The 19,219-nt window shown below is 41.8% G+C and overlaps 1 protein-coding gene across 2 annotated transcripts in view; it reads left to right on the forward strand.

Annotated features, from left to right (window-relative positions):
- Positions 1-630: 630 nt before the first annotated feature.
- The window catches only part of LYPD8 (LY6/PLAUR domain containing 8), a 37,074-nt gene continuing 18,485 nt past the window's right edge, over positions 631-19,219 (forward strand). The window contains exon 1 of one of the 2 annotated variants that reach the window (XM_019937377.3): positions 631-766. The gene's annotated coding sequence lies outside the window, so the exon portion shown is untranslated. Of the gene's footprint in view, positions 816-19,219 lie in introns of both variants that reach the window. The other variant, XM_033853737.2, reaches the window with a different exon arrangement.

Below are 19,219 nucleotides of genomic sequence, written 5' to 3' on the forward strand. Positions count from 1 at the left end.
CCTACCCCACTTCAGCTCCTTGCATGTTTATGATGAAAGCCAGAAAGCACTTTCTTGCCCTGTGAATTAGTCAGTGGGGAAAAGTGCTTTGAAGCCAGTAGTGAGAAACAGCAGGGGTGACATTTTCTCTTTTACTCATCTCCTCTCATGTCCTCACAACAGCTGGATCCAGAGTCTCGGCTTCCATTGAGGAACAGTCTCAGGGAAGCAGACTGATAATGGGGCCCAGACCTCAGCCCGGACCTGCACTGTAACCTTGGTCTCCTAGGGTCTCCTTGCAGGGCTGCTGCAAGTGTCACAAGATAGGGCAGTATGCCCTGCACATCAGGCCCTGCAGCCCTGCTCCTTTCCACCAGATGCTCTGCCGTACATCCTTACTTTGACTCACTCACTTCTCAGATGAACAAATGTGGGCCTTGGGATGAAACCTCGCTCCTAGCCCCCAAGCTGTGGCTTTTGATAAATTCCGTCTCTACCTCTTGAACTAAAGAAAAAAGCTGGGACTCAGGGATGGGATCTTCATGGTTGGTCCAGTGGTTTCTTCACATATGACAACTGCCTCTTTATTTTCCCTGCAGGTCCCGGGAAGTGGGACTTCCACAGACCAAGGGCCCATGGCCCCATCTGAATCTCACTTATTCCAAGCCTCAGACTCAGACCACTCCTGCACATCTGTGTTCCTGGCTTATGAGTTCCATGGGAAATGATGGGTGAGAGCACTGCGGCAGCAACTGAAGCTAAACCTTCTTCAGATCTAGTCTTGCAGGTACTGTTCTAGCTGCTTTGAACTCAGGTGCTCTGGCTCCAGAGTCCAGGTAAGAAAACTGTAAGCTTTTATATTTTCCTTATGCTCAGGATCTTACAAAGGGCATAATAGATATTGATGGGTCCACCAGGGTCCCAAAGATGAGGGGGAGCTGCATAGTTTGTCACCCTTCTCTAGGGTGGACACTGCCTATGCTCAGCCTGACTCTATCACCTCTGGGCCCTTACCTGGCTCCTTAAACTTTGACCCAAGTCATTTTTCACCCATTTTACATGTTCAGGAAGAGTGGGATTTTGATGAGTTGGACAGCTGCCAGGTATACAAATGGGTACCATAAAGAGAGATTGAGTATGTTTGTAGAGCTCTTATTTCCTCCTCCACCTTCACATGACACAGATCTGTCTTTGAAAGAAGTGCAAACACCATCTGTCTCTTGTTAGCAAGTAGCAGAGGCCTTGGATACTCTAAGACCCTGTTCTCCTGGAGACAAGCTGCCAGGGATTGTGCAAGTGGTGGGCGGTCCCAGGTCAGGACTGGACAACTTGACACCATCACATCTCTTTGATAGATGTCTACCCACATGTTATCAGGGATAGATAGCAATAAAACCCCTGCCTGAGATGATAGTCAGTGATTAAGAAACTTATTTTCCCCTACCCTGGCTTTCCTCCTCCCTGTCTTTCTCTTTAGTTTGAGAAGACTGGATGTGACACCCAGTCTCAAAAGACTCCCTTCTGAAGAAAGTCCTTTCTCAGCAGCCTGGAGGATCAGTCCTTTTCAACATGCCCATGCTGATGAATGCACTTGTTCAGTTGTATGCATTTGCCCTTGCTTTCCAGCTAGTTCCATTCCTGGTCTCTATCATGCATCTTGAGATTTTAGAGGGTAGAAACAGTATCTTCTACTTTTGTTCAAGTCAGATGCTATGACATGGAAACTTCATGGTCTTTAGACAGCAGTGTGAATAGCAAGTTGGAGATGACAGTGTGTTATCCTGTGTATCAGCCAGGAGAGGTTAGGTACTGCTGGTGTAACAAGCAACCCCAAGATGCTGGAAGCTACAACATCAAAGATGTATTCCTTGCTCATGCTATCTGAGTCAGTTGCATTTCCTCTCCATGTCATTTTAACCTGGGACCCAGGCTGATGGAGAAGATCCTATTTAAGGAATTGCTGGTTGTCATGATGGAGAGAAAAGAGAGCATGGTGATTAACACCACTGGACTGTGCAATTAAAAATGGTTAAGAAGGGGCTTCCCTGGTTGCTCAGTGGTTGAGAGTCTGCCTGCCGATGCAGGGGACACGGGTTTGTGCCCCAGTCCAGGAAGATCCCACATGCCGCGGAGTGGCTGGGCCCGTGAGCCATGGCCACTGAGCCTGCGCGTCCGGAGCCTGTGCTCCGCAATGGGAGAGGCCACAACAGTGAGAGGCCCGTGTACCGCAAAAAAACAAAAATGGTTAAGAAGGTAAATTTTGTTATGTGTATTTTACTATGACAAAATATGAGAGAGAGAGAGAGAGAATGGAAAACGATTACACACTAGCAAGTCATATGACCTGCCATCAATGAGACAGGGGAGTATAATCTACCCCAGGAGGGTCCGTGAATCTCTGGAAATATTAGTATTGTCTCCCAGACCCTACTTGGATGCAAGAGCAAGCTTTTGGCTATCTATTCCTCTCAGGATTGGGGAAGTGGGGCAGCTGCAAGGTAGGGTGAGCCTTCTCTGGCTCTCCTGATGTTGATGGCAATTAGTGGTGGGGACGATGGGCATTAGAGGGAATCAGAAGACCTAGATAGCTCTCTTTCAGCATCAGCCAAGCTTTGTATCTTCTCTGAGCCTCAGATTCCTCATCTGAAAAAGAGGAGCTTGGACTTGACGAGTGCTAAGTCTGGTGTTGGCTGGAGCTGATTGCAACTATGTGAAGAGCCAAGATCTGTCAGAGGAGTGACTCATGGTTTGCCCTGAGATAGCAGAGTACAATGTGAAATAGCAGGTACTCTTGTCCAGGCCCTCACCAGCACATGACCCTAAAGTCTCCACCTGTTTTCATATCTTGGCTTACTTTTCCCCCAGCTTGGTATTCCCTCTTCTTTATTCTCTGCTTCCTCAAAATCTGTTTGTATCCCTCCTTAGAGAAATTCTACTCTCCCATGGCAGGGAGAGCATCTCACAGTTTTCTGGTTCACGCACTCATGTCTTATCTTCCCAACTGTCTGTAACCTTCTTGAAGTTTACATCTAAGTTTTGTACTTCTTTTCTTAAGCTCCTCCTACCCTGCTTCTTCCCCACCTCCTACCATATCTTTCACAGAGCTGGACTCAATTGCAGTTTTTAAAGCACCAACTATGGTTTGCATATATTACCTCATTTGGTTCTTATAACATTACCCTAAGGAAGATATTATTTCCCTCATGATAACATCCAACTCATAGCTCTTTGGACAATCCAGTGAAATGTAAAATATTTAGTGCCATGTTTGGTATGTAGTGAATGATCAGTAAGTAGCAGCTACTGCTATTATTGTTACTACACTGATGAAAACATTGAGGTTTGGAAAGGCCAAATCATGAGCACCTATTGCACAGTTAGGGGCTGAGTTTGAATTCAGATTCTTTTGATTCCAAAATCCAGTGACTTTATTTCTGTTCTAGCCCTCCTGGGTATATGTTGGATTGACATTCCCCACTCTGTGCAAGGTAGTATGACCATGAATCCTTGCTTCGGCAAAAGGTGACATTTGTCACACTCTGCTGCCCCCATGAAGCATGGACATTCAGTTCTCAGAATCAAAGGAGAAAGCACTAGTGATGGGCTCACTGTAGGGCTCAAGTAACATGAACACTGATGTCTGTGTGTTTATTGTTTCAGGAAGCTTTTCCATCCCCCCAACAATGGCAGTCTCTCCTGTCATTATCATCACAGGGCACACACTAAACCATTCACAGCTCTGGTTCTCCACAGTTTACAAAGAACTTTGTCAGACATGTCGTGTCTCTTCGCTCTGCCCAAACCTCCTGCAAAGGGTGTGCTTCTCCCTGCACAGTGCCGCTGCGTGCTGCTGCCTGGCCAGGTGAGGGGATGTGTCTCAGGCTATGATCAGGGAGTGAGGCTAAGAACAGGCCCCTGCCTCTGCCTCTCAGGGCCTGGGCCACACACTGCGTCCCTCTGTATCCACCTCATGGCATACCGCTGTATGCTGGCCTGGATCAGCCTCTCCTGGAGGTGGGAGATGGGAGCCCCTCTCTCTTAGAAACTTCCAAGCTGGAAGTCCATAGTGACAGGTGCTTCACATGTGCAAGTCCCTGGGGCTGGGGGGAATTCAGCGGCTCTGATGCACAGTGGTGTGAATGCAGATCTCAAGTTGCTCCCAAGAGCAGTTTTGGTGGGAAGAGAGAGGTTACAGAGCTTCCATGGATGGGTACACATGTGGGTGCAGCCAGCAGGAAGGATTGTCTTTGGGTGCTGGCTATGGGGAGGATAAACTGGAGGCCCTAGCGGCAGGTTGTTTGACTCCACAGTGATACCCCTTCTGGTTGAGCCTCCCCTTACAGATGGGTGCCTGGAATTGCCTTCCCCTGTTAGACTGTAGCTGGTGCTCACTATGGACACGGCTATCCTCACCTTAATCTTCCAGGCTGGAAGCACTGGCAGGCTACATGGGCACCCACTTCCCAGTTTGAGTAACTGGCCAGCATGGGGATTATTGCTGCTCAACTATGTCTGAGCTCATGTCAGAAATGTGCGGCCGAAGGGGAGGCGGAGGGAGTGGGGCTGAGGGTGAAGAGGGCACCACAGCGTGGGTGTGGAAACCAAGAAGGGGACAGGTATGTGCTAGTCTCCTTGGGTGCTGGAGAGAAGCTCTTTGATCTTCTTCCCTCATAAAGAGGTAAACCTCAACAGAAATTAGAACTGTGGTCTGGTGAGCTAGCTTGGGACTGTGTATGTCCCAGTTAAGAGGCCAGAAACATTAGTAGGAGATGGAACAATTTAAGATGACTCTGGTTTCTGGAGTGGCTGACTGGCTGGATTACAGTACCAGTGCCTACAGTGGGAGAGGGAATAGGAGAAGAAACAGGTTTGAGAAGCCAAGTTGAGCTTAGCTGGGGTGGTGTTGAATTTCGGTTCCCCATCAATATCCTGGTTGAGGTGGAGACACCAGAATGGCACTCTGGAGAGGGAGAGTTCTGGACCTGAGGAAAAGGTGACCTTGAGTCCTCCTCAGTGGGTGGGGTGGGGGGCGGTTCTTCAGTTATTAAAGTTTGCTTTGTAGAAAACACCATGTTTGAGAGGGGCTCCCCTGGGGGAAGGTTGAGTTTTTTGGGCCTAATGTGTGTGTTTGTGTGATGTTAATTTTTTTCTAGCTTATAGATGTCAAACCCAGCTGAGAGCAACCTTACCCCAAAGAACGGTTGAGAGGACTGACACTCCTCCCACCCCTCACCACTGCTACTGAGGAAGCTGTGTTTCAACCAGGGCTCCATAATCTGATTGCAGGGCTGTTGCCAGGAATTCTCTGGAGATGGTCTTCTGTATGCTGAGGCCCATGAGTTTCACAGTAACTCCATCATAAATGTACAGGGAAATGCTCTAAATGATTAACCTGCTCCTTTACCTGCCCTTGGCTTTTACTGTAAGCAGATGCCACCCATATGGAAATGGTGGGGGGAGGGGATGGGAGGGCCTGATGTCTTCATGAGATCTCCAGAGTGGCCTGAGATCTATGTGAAGCATGGATAAAACATGTGTTGGGACCACTGTAGAAGGTTCTGGGGATCCAAGCTGTGTCTGCCAGGAGCAGGCAGCAGTAGGACGGGTGATGGGGGCAGCTGTGGTCTTGGGGTTGGTTTGGAGTCAGTAGCCTTGTTGTTGAGTCCTACCTCTGCCCCTTCACAGCTTCAGTGAGCTCTGGAGGCCCCAAGCTGGTGCACATAGGGCAGACAGGACATGATATCTTGGATTTGATACCCCCACCCAGCTGCCTTGCTCTTTGAGCTCAGATGGAACCCCGGGAAGAATACACTTTTGAGAAGTTGCTGAGTGGGAATTAGGGTTAGGGGCAAAGAGGAGAGGCAGCACTTGGGACCTGTGTACCTCTCCCCACTTGCTCTGCCTAGAGAGAGAAACAAAATCCAGTGTTCCACCCTCCTACCTACCCCACCCCAAGTAAGGATGATCCTGAGGCTCTCTCCTCCACCCAGTCACATTGGCCATTGCCTGGGTGTGGGGCTAAGTACAGATAAGCCTTCCGTTCCTCCTTTCCCATCAGAACTCTGGATACTCCCTTCCTCCTCCCAGCCTCTCTCTTTCTAAGAAGGAAAAAGTAAAGTTGTTCATCACACCTCACACCTCCTAGAGTTCATCAGTGGAGAGGATTCTGTATTGCCTGAGGCCCGACACATGCTATTTAATACCCACGTCGCTAATCTTATGCTAACAATTAGCTTTTTTTAAACATAGCAAACAATCATCAATCATCTAAATATCTGTACTTGGGGTTAACAAATTACATTTCCCCAAATGCATTCATTGTAAAACGAACAAAACACTTCTACGTGTTGAATTAGTCACAGCCTGATGTGTCAGCTGCCTGTGAAACAATTTAATCCTTTTAGTGCACTGAGAAGGTATGCACAGCTTTATAGGATTGCAAAGTCCACCATGGCGGGGACACCAGCACTGCTTCTAACTGCTCTAACCCAGGAATTGAAGGATAATTGTTTACCTTTTCTTCCTTTTTGTCCTACTCTTTCTTAGGGTTTGCCTCCCTCGGGTCTCATGAATATCACTATTCTTACTCCTCCCCATCATGCTGTAATCTTACCAGAACTTTAAAGCAGAAATGGTATCCTTCCAGCCACGTCCTTGCTCTGGGTAGCTGAGCAGGTAGCTCTCATTGGGTCCTGACATATGTATGTAGTTCCAGGTGATTCAAAACTACCTCTCTTAAGTGATCTCCATTAAACATGTCAGTGAGACCTTAAAGTCCACACTGTTCTCATAAATTTGTTGTTTTGTCTTGTTTTGTTTTGTTTTGTTTTGCGGTACGAGGGCCTCCCACTGTTGTGGCCTCTCCCGTTGTGGAGCACAGGCTCCGGACGCGCAGGCTCAGTGGCCATGGCTCACGGGCCCAGCCGCTCCGCGGCATGTGGGATCTTCCCGGACCGGGGCACGAACCCGTGTCCCCTGCATCGGCAGGTGGACTCTCAACCACTGCGCCACCAGGGAAGCCCTCTTGTTTTGTTTTTACAATGTAGTCTTTCCCCAGTTGTGTTCTCTTGGTGTTGACTTGGCCAGTGCTGTGTATCTAAGAGCCTGATCAATGTGGTATGGAGACTTGACCTGCTAGCAGAGTTAAACACCCTGGAATCCTCCTCAGTATTCTGTTATAATCAGTGGGCCCTGGAGGATCCAATTTCCAGGATGTGTAGGAGTCAAAGATAAAGAAACCTGGACTAGCTAAAGTGGTAAGGACAGATTTTAATCAGTAATATACAATTTCAGTAGGGAAAAGAGTCCAGCATGAATTGAACTCAACTTTGATTTGTACAGGGGTGATAGGAGGTTTTAAAGAGAGAATGAGGGACTAGGGATGGGGAATTGAGGGGTCCAGGGGCTTGAGCAGAGACAGGGAAGTGAAAAATTACAAAAATAGTAAAGAGGGGATTGGTCCATGTGAAGCCCATCTGCGTTAGCTAACTGGTGCTTATAGAAGTTAGGCCGCTGCCCTCCCACACAGGTTGGGAAACAGGTGCTGGCTGGAGCAGTCAATTCTTCTGGCAGCCTTGGGTTTTCTCAGTAGGGATTTTTAAGTTGGGGTCATCCTAGGGTTGTGATCTTGAGCCGTTAGAAACTATGTTGGGGTTTTGTGCAAGTCTTTATAGGCCAGGGTGAGGTCCAGTGGAGAAGGGGAGCCTGGCTAGAATTTGGTCAGGGAGAGGATCTTTGTCAGGGCATTGAATCTAGGTGAACGAGCTTTCCTTTAGGAACTTGGCTCCTTCTTCCCTGTGGAACACACTCTTGAACCCCCTCCTCCTGGTTCATCTTGTTTTATCTGCTTCTATTTGGTACATTTAGAGTTAGATCCTAATCTTTTCCCCTCCTCCTGCTTATACAGAAAATGACGTGTGCAGATTTTCCTCAACTTACAAGGGGTAAGTTCCAATAAACCCACTGTAGGCTGAAAATGTCATAAGTAGAACATGCATTTAATATATCTGACCTACCAAACATCATAGCTTAGTCCAACCTACCTTAAAAGTTCTCAGAACACTGGGACTTCCCTGATGGTCCAGTGGTTAAGAATCCACCTTCCAATGCAGGGGACACGGGTTTGACCCCTGGTGGGGGTAAAAAGATCCCACATGCCGCGGGGCACCTAAGCCTGTGTGCCACAACTACTGAGCCCATGCCACAACTAGAAAGAAGTCCACGTGCTGCAAGGAAGAGTCCATGCACTGCAAAGAAAGATCCCACATGCCACAACAAAGATACCATGTGCTTCAACTAAGACCTGATGCAACCAAATAAATAAATATTAAAAAAAGAAGATGCAATATATATATATATATATATATATATATATACACACACACACAATGGCATACTACTCAGCCATAAAAAAGAATAAAATTTTAAAAAATGTTCTCAGAATACTAATATTAGCTTAAAGTTGGGTAAAATCAAAGAACACAAGATCTATTTTATAATAAAGTATTGAATATCTCTTGTAATTTATTAAATATAGCACTGAAAGTGAAAAACAGAATGGTTGTACGGGTATAGAATGGTTCTAAGTGTATTGGTTGTTTACTTTCATGACTGCATGGCTGACTAGGAGCTGTGGCTCACTGCCACTGCCCAGCATCATGAGAGAGTATAGTACCACATATTGCTAGCCCAGGAAAAGATCAAAATTCAAAGTATGGTTTCTACTGAATGCGTATTACTTTTGCACCATTGTGAAGTCAAAAAAACATGAGTCAAACCATTGTAAGTCTGTACTTAGCAGAAGAAGCAAAAACCCATTTCCCGTGAACACTTCCTGTATCGGCTTTCTGTGGCTGCTGTAACAAATTACCATTCAGCTGTGGGTCAAAACAACGTAAATTTATTCCCTCACAGTTCTGGAGGCCAGCAGCCTGAAATCAGTTTCACTGGACTGAAATCCAAGTGTTGGTAGGGTCACACCCCCTCCAGAGGCTCTGGGAGAGAATCCATCTCTTGCCTCTTCCAGCTTCTGACTGCTGGCATCCCTTGGCTTGAGGCTGCATCCCTCCAATCTCTGCCTTCACAAACACATCACCTTCTCCTCTTCTCTGTGTCAAATCTCTTCCTGCCTGTATCTTATAAGGACACTTGTGATGGCAATTAGGGTCCACCCACATCACCCAGGATCCCAATGCAGGATCCTTAACTTGATCACATTTGCAAAGTCTTTGCTATCTAAGGTAACATTCTAAGGTTCCAGGGATTAGGAACTAATATATTTGGGGCCCGTTATCCAGGCTATTACCCTTCCCTACTTGGTAAACTGGATAGAAATGAAACATATTACCTTCCACTGGCTGAACTTTTTTCTTTGAGGGTCACTGTGAACTCATGGTCTTTCAGAGTCTTGCTTATATATTAATATTTGCTGCTCAGATTGTCACATCATAGCCAATAGGTTGGCTCCTTGGTCCTTCATATGTGACACTGACATTTGTGAGAAAATTTCTGCTTTCTGGACGACAGAAGTAATCCCAGGGCTGTTAACTTTCCTTTCTGACACACAGAATGGCTGCCTTCATGGACTCCTGCTTCCTCTGGGTCAAGCCAGCATTAGATTCAAATGCCTGGGCACTGTGAAGGGGTATGAATCAGGGGTGTGAGAAGCGCTGCTGCTGGGGCCAAGGGGTCACTTTCAGGAGTGGCAAAGATGGAAAAGATGCAACTTTTTAAGGTTCTACCTTCCCACTGGTTTTTCTACTGTCACATGCAATGTCACTAACACCTTACTTTTCTCGTTGCGTGAGGTCTTATCAACACTGCAGCCTTCTCTGAGCCGATGTCAGCAGTGGTCCTTGGCAGGGGCCCTTGCAGAATGGCTCTTTGGCCCCTAGCTTTCTCCATTATGATAAGGCACCCCTCTCCCTGGAAAGAAAGTGAGAGCACTTCAGCAGACCTCCTCTTCCCTGACTGTAGGCTCCGAATTCTCTGTCTCTGGCCCTAGTTAGCAGAATAAGGAAATCTTGCCACTGACATATCCCCCTTTTATGTTATCATAAGGAGCAGCTTCTTCTTCACCAATGCAGCCTCTCTATTCAGTGAGCAAGGACTGAAAGGTAGCAGATGGTCCTAAGGTGTCCTGGTAAGCTGTGAATCACAGAGAGGGGATACTACCATGACGTGAGGGTGCAGACAGCCTGGTGACATCTGTGTGACAGGGTCCAGCTCTGCTGACTGCTCGCTTGGGAGCCTGCTCACACGGGCGGCAGACACTGCCCTCCTTGGGTGCTGTGTGGCTGGGCAGCCTATTCAGATCTGAAGGTCTCAGTCCAGGTTATAGTATAGACTATGGTTTCTTTTTTTTTTTTTTTTTTTTTTTTGCGGTACACGGGCCTCTCACTGTTGTGGCCTCTCCTGTTGCAGAGCACAGGCTCTGGACACGCAGGCTCAGCGGCCATGGCTCACAGGCCCAGTCACTCCGCGGCATGTGGGATCCTCCGGGACCGGGGCATGGACCCGCGTCCCCTGCATCGGCAGGCGGACTCTCAACCACTGCGCCACCAGGGAAGCCCCTAGACTATGGTTTCTAAACTACTGGCTCTGACCTGTTACTGAGTCATAAAGTCAATACAGTGGGTCTTGACTAGCTTTTACAAATAGTAATTATTGTCACTGTACAAACATGTAAACATCCCTCACTGTCAAGCTCTGTCTGAAGTGCTCTACATGTATTTCCTCATTTAATCTTCATGTCCACCCTATGAGTAGGGCTATTATTATTTCCAGTTTTCACAAGGGGAAACTAAGGCACAGAGCCCTTAAGTCACAGAGTTAATACCTGGCAGAACTGGGATATTTATTTATTTATATTGAAATATATTTGACATATAATATTTTGTAAATTTAAGAGTTACAACATTTTAGTTCTATACATTGATATGATTTCCACTGTAAGGATAATTAGCACCTCTATCACATTACATAATTATCCTTTCTTTTAAGTAGTTGGAATAATTAAGTCCTAGTCTCTTAGCAAGTTTGATGATTATAATAATACAATATTGTTGTATATATTCACTGTATTGTGCATTGTATCTCTAGGGCTTATTTACTACTTGTTGTAAGTTATAGCCTTAAACAACATTTGTCCTGTCTCTTCACCCCCCCCCCCCACACACCTGGTAACTACCATTTTATTCTCTGTTTTTACAAGTTAGGTTTTTAAAATTTTTACATATGAGTGATATCATACAGTATTTGTCTTTCTCTGTCTGACTTATCTCACTTAGCATAATGTGCTCAAGGTCCATCCATGTTGTTTTTGCAAATGGCAGGATGTCCTCCTTTCTCATGGCTGAATAATATTCCATTATGTATATATAATATGTATATAATATCCATTATATATATAATATTTCATTACATGTTTTTATATATATATATATATGTATAAAACATCTCCTTTATCCATTCATCTGTTGATAGGCATTTAGATTGTTTCCATATCTTAGCTTTTGTGAATAATGCTGCAATAAACATGGGAGTGTACGTATATATTTGATATCCTGTTTTCATTTCCTTTGGGTATACATCCAGAAGTGGAATTGCTGGATCACATATGGTAGATCTATTTTTAATTTTTTGAAGACCCTTCATATTGTTTTCCATAGTGGTTAAACTAATTTACATTTCCACTAACAGTTTATAAGGGTTCCCTTTTCTCCGTGTCCTTGACAACATATCTCTTGTCTTCTTGATGATAGCCATTCTAATAAGTGTTAGGTGGTATCTCATTGTGGTTTTGATTTGCATTTCCCTGATGTTTAGTGATGTTGAGCATATTTTCATGTGCCTGTGGTGATTTGGATGTCTTCTTAGGAAAAATGTCTATTTAGTTCTTCTGTCTGATGTTTAGTGTTTAGTGATGTTGAGCATATTTTCATGTGCCTGTGGTGATTTGGATGTCTTCTTAGGAAAAATGTCTATTTAGTTCTTCTGTCCATTTTTTAACTGGATTTTTTGGATTCTGAGTTGTATGAGTTCTTTATATATTTTGGATATTAACCCCTCGTCCAATATATGGTTTGCAAAATTTTTCTCCAATTCTGTAGGTTATCTTTTTATTTTGTAAGTGGTTTTTGTTTATTTGTTTGCTTTTTGCTTTGCAAAAGCTCTTAAGTTTTGTGTAGTCCCAATTGCTGATTTTTGCTTTTTTGTGTGTGTTTTTGGTGTCATATCCTAAAATATCATTTCCAAAACCACTGTCCAGGAGTGGTTTTTCTTTCCCTAACCTTTCTTCTTGGAATTTTATAGTATCAGGTTTTATGTTTAAGTTTTTCATTCATTTTGAGTTAATTTTTGTGAGTAATTTTGTGGGGTCCAATTTTATTGCTCTGCACGTGTTTGTCCAGTTTTCCCAACATTTGTTAAAGAGACTATCCTCTCCCTATTGGATGCTTTTAGCTTCCTTGTTGAATATTAGTTGACTGTATAAACAGGAGTTTAATTCTGGGCCCTCTATTATGTTCCATTGGTCTATGTGTCTATTTTCGTGCCAGTACCATACTGTTTTTGTTACTGTGGCTCTGTAGTATAGTTTGAAATCAGAACGTGTAATACCTTTGGCTTTCTTCTTTTTTCTCAGGATTGCTTTTGATATTTGGAGTCTTTTGTGGTTCCATACAAATTTTAGGATTGTTTTTTCTATTTCTGTGAGAAATGTCATTGGTTTTTTGATGGAGATTGCATTGAATCTATAGATGGATTTGGGTAGTATGGACATTTTAACAATATTAATTCTTCTGATCTATGAACACAGGATGTCTTTCCATTTGTTTGCATCTTCTTTGATTTCTTTCAGCAAGTTTTGTGGTTTTCATGTACAGATATTTCACTTCCTTGGTTAAACTTATTTTGAAGTATTTTATTGTTTTTATGTTACTGTGAACAGAATAGTTTTCTTTATTTCTTTTTCAGCTATTTCATCCTTAGTGTATAGAAATGCAATTGATTTCTGTTTGTAAATTTTGTATCCTTCAACTTCAGAAGTAGAATTTGAACCCAATTGGGCTGTCCCTAGAGTCTGTGATCATAATTGCCATACTTTCTGTCCATCAGTATAGAAAAAACAAAACAAAGCAAAGCAAAACAAAACAAAAGAGGAAATAGAATAGAGAATATTAGATTGCTTGTACTAAGGATTAAGTATTATTTTATGAAACTTATTCAAGGTGTGTTTTCACTGAACTGAAGGTGTTTTCTGCTCACCTAACATGGAGCAAAGCCAATCTACTGACATCTGGTTGTGGTGAAGGAAAGTACAGCGTTTATTGTAGGGTGCCAAGCAAGGAGAATGGGCAGCTCATGCTCAAAAGACCCAAACTCCTCAATGGCTTTTAGGGAAGAGTTTTTAAACACAGTGTGAGGGAGAGTGTCACAGGGTGCATGATCAGTTTGTTCACAATTTTCTGATTGGCTGATGGTTAGATAACAGTGTGATGTTTTGCATATCACAATCATCAACCTTCTGGTTAACTTTTTCCAACTGGTGGGGGTTTTAGTATCTCTAAAACAACTTAAGGATATGGCTCTGGATATTATCTATAGCCCTTGAGGAGGAACTAACAATCCTTGACTTTGTTTTATGGCTAAACTATTATTATTTTGTCTTGCTTGACTGGTTAACTTTTCTGATTAAATTTGCTCTTTGGAACTCAGGAAGGTCTCAGAGGCTAGAAGTATTTTACAAACAAGAGGTGGAGGACATAGGGATTCTGTCCTTGGGAAGGCCCCATGGGGTCTTGCTTGATTTCGGTGTGTGTATGTATTGGGTTGCAATGTGAAATCTATTTCTTAAAATTGGTCATGATCAAAGAGTTTGAAAAGTTCTTACTGGCCCAGATGATATTCTGTCTGATGTGAATTTACAAATATCTGGTTCAGCCCATTGCAGACTGAGTTTATAATTTAACTCCCAGGTAGCAATGATAAACAGTAATATAATGGAACACAACATCATAAGCTATGCTACATGCTAACAGCTACGATTTATTGAGGCCTACTGAATGCTAAGCACTTTGATCACATCTTCATAAGGTCTAAATGAAAATGGAAGGCTGAGAGTGGAATAAGGGGCTAACATCATCTGAACCCCAGGACCTGCGTCTTATGGGGCTGTTCTCACCAAGCTCGAGATTTCTCTCCAGAAATAATTTGATGTCTTAAAACTCTCTTGGAATTTCCTGGAAATTGACTTGACAGAAAAAGTTGGTCATCTTAGTGGATAGTCCCTAAAATGTCAGCATACTCAAATATGTCTTTATCTACTTACTCCCTTCCTCCTTTTTGTGTTTCTGGGAATCCCTACCAGCCTTAGGAGAGAAGGTCTGGCATTTTTCACTATCCTCCAGGATAATGGCTTCTCTTCTCCAAATTCACTGGCTCTCTACGTCTTTATATCATTTACATTCAGCAAGTTAATTTACCTCTGTGAGACTCATGTTTGCATATCTTACAATAGAAATAATAATAAGGTTTACCCTATGGTGTTTCTATGAGTATTTAATGAGTATATATATAATCTATGTACAGGATTCCAGCTAACAAAAATAAACTTCCCTGGAGAAAGATAAGCACTCAAAAATATTAGCTGTTAACAAGACACAGGATCTCTGGTGCCTGACCCAGTACCCTGAACATACATATGTTATTAAGTATATTGTAGATTTATTGATATAATTCCTACTCCTACCATTTTGCTTTCCCACTAACAATTGAATGAGAGTTCCTGTGGTTCTACATCCTTGTCAGCATTTGGTGTTGTCAGTATTTTGAATTTTAGCCATTCTAATAGGTGTGTAGTGGCATCACATTGTTGTTTTAATTTGCATTTCTCTAATGACTTATGATGCTGAATATACTTTCATATGTTTGTTTCTCATCTGCATAACTTTTATGAGATTTCTGTTCAGATCTATTGCCCATTTTTTAAAACATCTTTATTGGAGTATAATTGCTTTACAATGGTGTGTTAGTTTCTGCTTTATAACAAAGTGAATCATATATATGATTCAAAGTGAATCACATATATATACATATGTGCCCATATCTCTTCCCTCTTGCATCTCCCACCCTCCCACCCTCCCTATCCCACCCCTCCAGGTGGTCACAAAGAACCGAGCTGATCTCCCTGTGCTATGCGGTTGCTTCCCACTAGCTATCTAGTTTATGTTTGGTAGTGTATATATGTCCATGCCACTGTCTCACTTTGTCTCAGCTTACCCTTCCCCCTCCCCATATCCTCAAGTCCATTCTCTAATAGGTCTGTGTCTTTATTCCAGTCTTGCCCCTAGGTTCTTCATGGTCTTTTTTTTTTTTTTTTTTTTTTAGATTCCATATATATGTGTTAGCATACGGTATTTGTTTTTCTCTTTCTGACTTACTTCACTCTGTATGACAGACTCTAGGTCCATCCACCTTACTACAAATAACTCAATTTCATTTCTTTTTATGGCTGAGTAATATTCCATTGGATATATGTGTCACATCTTCTTTATCCATTCATCTGTTGATGGACCTTAGGTTGCTTCCATGTCCTGGCTATTGTAAATAGTGCTGCAATGAACATTTTGGTACAAGACTCTTTTTGAATTAAGGTTTTCTCAGGGTATATGCCCATAGTGGGATTGCTGGGTCATATGATAGTTCTATTTGTAGTTTTTTAAGGAACCTCCATACTGTTCTCCATAGTGGCTGTATCAATTTACATTCCCACCAATAGTGCAAGAGTGTTCCCTTTTCTCCACACTCTCTCCAGCATTTATTGTTTCTAGAATTTTTGATGATGGCCATTCTGACTGGTGTGAGGTGATACCTCATTGTAGTTTTGATTTGCATTTCTCTAATGATTAATGATGTTGAGCATTCTTTCATGTGTTTACTGGCAATCTGTATATCTTCTTTGGAGAAATGTCTATTTAGGTCTTCTGCCCATTTTTAGATTGGGTTGTTTGTTTTTTGTTATTGAGCTGCATGAGCTGCTTGTAAATTTTGTAGATTAATCCTTTGTCAGTTGCTTCATTTGCAAATATTTTCTCCCATTCTGAGAGTTGTCTTTTGGTCTTGTTTATGGTTTCCTTTGCTGTGCAAAATCATTGAAGTTTCATTCGGTCCCATTTCTTTATTTTTGTTTTTATTTCCATTTCTCTAGGAGGTAGGTCAAAAAGGACCTTGCTGTGATTTATATCATAGAGCGTTCTGCCTATGCTTTCCTCTAAGAGTTTGATACAGTCTGGCCTTACATTTAGGTCTTTAATCCATTTTGAGCTTATTTTTGTGTATGGTGTTAGGGAGTGTTCTAATTTCATACTTTTACATGTACCTGTCCAGTTTTCCAGCACCACTTATTGAAGAGGCTGTCTTTTCTCCACTGTATATTCCTGCCTCCTTTATCAAAGATAATGTGACCATATGTGCATGGGTTTGTCTCTGGGCTTTCTATCCTGTTCCATTGATCTATCTTTCTGTGTTTGTGCCAGTACCATACTGTCTTGATTACTGTAGCTTTTTAGTATAGTCTGAAGTCAGGGAACCTGATTTCTCCAGCTCCATTTTTCGTTCTCAAGATTGCTTTGGCTATTCGGGGTCTTTTGTGTTTCCATACAAATTGTGAAATTTTTTGTTCTAGTTCTGTGAAAAATGCCAGTGGTAGTTTGATAGGGATTGCATTGAATCTGTAGATTGCTTTGGGTAGTATAGTCATTTTCACAATGTTGATTCTTCCAATCCAAGAACATGGTATATCTCTCCATCTGTTTGTAACATCTTTAATTTCTTTCATCAGTGTCTTATAATTTTCTGCATACAGGTCTTTTGTCTCCTTAGGTAGGTTTATTCCTAGATATTTTATTCTTTTTGTTGCAGTGGTAAATGGGAGTGTTTTCTTGATTTTACTTTCAGATTTTTTATCATTAGTGTATAGGAATGCCAGAGATTTCTGTGCCTTAATTTTGTATCATGCTACATTATGAAATTAATTGATTAGTCCTAGTAGTTTTCCAATAGCATCTTTAAGATTATTTATGTATAGTATCTTGTCATCTGCAAACAGTGACAGTTTTACTTCTGCTTTCCGACTTGGAATCTTTTTCTTTTCTGATTGCTGTGGCTAAAACTTCCAAAACTATGCTGAATAATAGTGGTGAGAGTGGGCAACCTTGTCTTGTTCCTGATCTTAGTGGAAATGGTTTCAGTTTTTCACCATTGAGAATGATGTTGGTTGTGAGTTTGTCATATATGGCCTTTATTATGTTGAGTTTAGTTCTCTCTATGCCTACTTTCTGGAGGTTTTTTTTAATCATAAATAGGTTTTGGATTTTGTCAAAAGCTTTTTCTGCATCTATTGAGATGATCATATGGTTTTTCCCCTTCAATTTTTTAATATGGTGTATCACATTGATTGAATTGTGTATATTGAAGAATCCTTACATTCCTGGGATAAACCCCACTTGATCATGATGTATGATCCTTTTCATGTGCTGTTGGACTCTGTTTGCTAGTATTTTGTTGAGGATTTTTGCATCTGTGTTCATCAGTGATATTGGCCTGTAGTTTTCTTTCTTTGTGACATCAGTGTCTGGTTTTGGTATCAGGATAATGGTGGCCTTGTAGAATGAGTTTTGGAGTATTCCTCCCTCTGCTGTATTTTGGAAGAGTTTGAGAAAGATAGGTGTTAGCTCTTCTCGAAATGTTGATAGAATTTGCCTGTGGAGCCATCTCGTCCTGGGCTTTTGTTTGTTGGAAGATTTTAAATCACAGTTTCAATTTCAGTGCTTGTGATTGGTCTGTTTACATTTTCTATTTTTTTCCTGGTTCTGCCTCGGAAGGTTGCGCTTTTCTAAAATTTATCCATTTTTTCCAAGTTGTCCATTTTATGGGCATATAGTTGCTTGCAGTAGTCTCTCATGACCCTTTGTATTTCTGCAGTGTCAGTGTTACTTCTCCTTTTTCATTTCTAATTCTATTGATTTGAGTCTTCTCCCTTTTTTTCTTGATGACTCTGGCTAATGGTTTATCCATTTTGTTTATCTTCTCAAAGAACAAGCTTTAAGTTTTATTTATCTTTGCTATCATTTCCTTCATTTCTTTTTCATTTATTTCTGATCTGATCTTTATGATTTCTTTCCTTCTTCTAACTTTGAGGTTTTTCTGTTCTTCTTTCTCTAATTGCTTTAGGTGTAATGTTAGGTTGTTTATTGAGATGTTTCTTGTTTCTTGAGATAGGATTGTATTGCTATAGACTTCCCTCTTAGAACTGCTTTGGCTGCATCCCATAGGTTTTGGGCTGTCGTGTTTTCTTTGTCATTTGTTTCTAGGTGTTTTTTGACTTCCTCTTTGATTTATTCAGTGATCTCTTGGTTATTTAGCAGTTTATTGTTTAGCATCTATGTATTTGTATTTTTTTACAGATTTTTTTCGTGTTTTTGATATCTAGTCTCATAGTGTTGTGGCTGGAAAAGATACTTGACATGATTTCAATTTTCTTAAATATACTAAGGCTTGATTTGTGATCCAAGATATGATCTATTCTGGAGAATATTCCATGAGAACTTGAGAAGAAAGTGTATTCTGTTGTTTTTGGATGGAATGTCCTATAAATAAAAATTAAGTCCATCTTGTTTAATGTTTCATTTAAAGCTTGTGTTTCCTTATTTATTTTCATTTTGGATGATCTGTCCTTTGGTGAAAGTGGGGTGTTAAAGTCCCCTACTATTATTATGTTACTGTCAATTTCTCCTTTTATGGCTGTTAGCATGTGCCTTATGTATTGAGGTGGTCCTATGTTGGGTGCATAAATATTCATAATTGTTATATCTTCTTCTTGGATTGATCCCTTGATCATTATGTAGTGTCCTTCTTTGTCTCTTGTGTTAGTCCTTATTTTAAAGTCAATTTGTCTGATATGAGAATTGCTACTCCAGTGTTTTCTAATTTCCATTTGCATGTAATATCTTTTTCCATCCCCTCACTTTCAGTCTGTATGTATCCCTTGGTCTGAAGTGGATCTCTTATAGACAGCATATATACAGGTCTTGTTGTTGTATCCATTCAGCCAGTCTATGTCTTTTGGTTGGAGCATTTAATTCATTTACATTTAAGGTAATTATCACTATGTATGTTCCTTTTACCATTTTCTTAACTGTTTGGGGTTTGTTATTGTAGGTCTTTTCCTTCTCTTGTGTTT

Source organism: Tursiops truncatus, chromosome 3 (assembly GCF_011762595.2).
Source record: "Tursiops truncatus isolate mTurTru1 chromosome 3, mTurTru1.mat.Y, whole genome shotgun sequence".
Taxonomy (NCBI): Eukaryota; Metazoa; Chordata; class Mammalia; order Artiodactyla; family Delphinidae; genus Tursiops; species Tursiops truncatus.